Source organism: Penaeus monodon, chromosome 21 (genome assembly GCF_015228065.2).
Source record: "Penaeus monodon isolate SGIC_2016 chromosome 21, NSTDA_Pmon_1, whole genome shotgun sequence".
In the NCBI taxonomy this organism is placed as follows: domain Eukaryota; kingdom Metazoa; phylum Arthropoda; class Malacostraca; order Decapoda; family Penaeidae; genus Penaeus; species Penaeus monodon.
Genome location: NC_051406.1, coordinates 37,728,856 through 37,729,584, shown reverse-complemented (window position 1 = coordinate 37,729,584; position 729 = coordinate 37,728,856).

Genomic DNA, 729 nt, shown 5'->3' with positions numbered 1-729 from the left:
CATGGATAATCACCATCGCAGTGATGCGGTAATGGCTTGAATAATGGTTATGGGATAATGAATCTACGGGAAATTTTAATGTAATGACTTTTATGAAAGTTGTTTTATCTGATGAATTTGATAATAACAATGTTGAAAACATGTTCACGTTCAAGAGAAGTGTAGAATAAAAAAAAGGACTGATGGTGTTATGGAATAAGGAATCCAGGAATTACGTTATTGCATTATAAAGATAATCAATTGCGTTCAGTTTCCTTCTTGTGTTTTTATTCACGTATATATTTTCCTTTGTGTTCCTGTACGTTACCGTTCCAGCCAAACTTTTTAACATATCATTGTCTCTGATTTATGGCTTAATATGCCAGTCTTGCTAATGTAATTCATGTGATTTATCACCTGTTCGATTTATTAATAAAGATTTACGGCCACACTGGTTGTTGCAGACCCTGGAGTAAATTGCACTTTTAATATAAAAATGAAATGACGGCCGCAAATTGACGAAATAATGGAGTGAATTAATGCCCGTTTCTAAGCAAATGGTCGGAAATGATGAATAAAAAGGATTTTCATTAGAGAAATACCGGGCAAAGAAAAGGGTCAATATTTCAGCTTTATGGCTCAGTTGATTAGGATTATTGTTTTCCTTTGATGACACGTGTTCAGCGCCACGCCACCCGTTCCCGTGACGGAGAATGGGGGGGGGCGTGGGGGAAATTAAGGAGGGTTTGG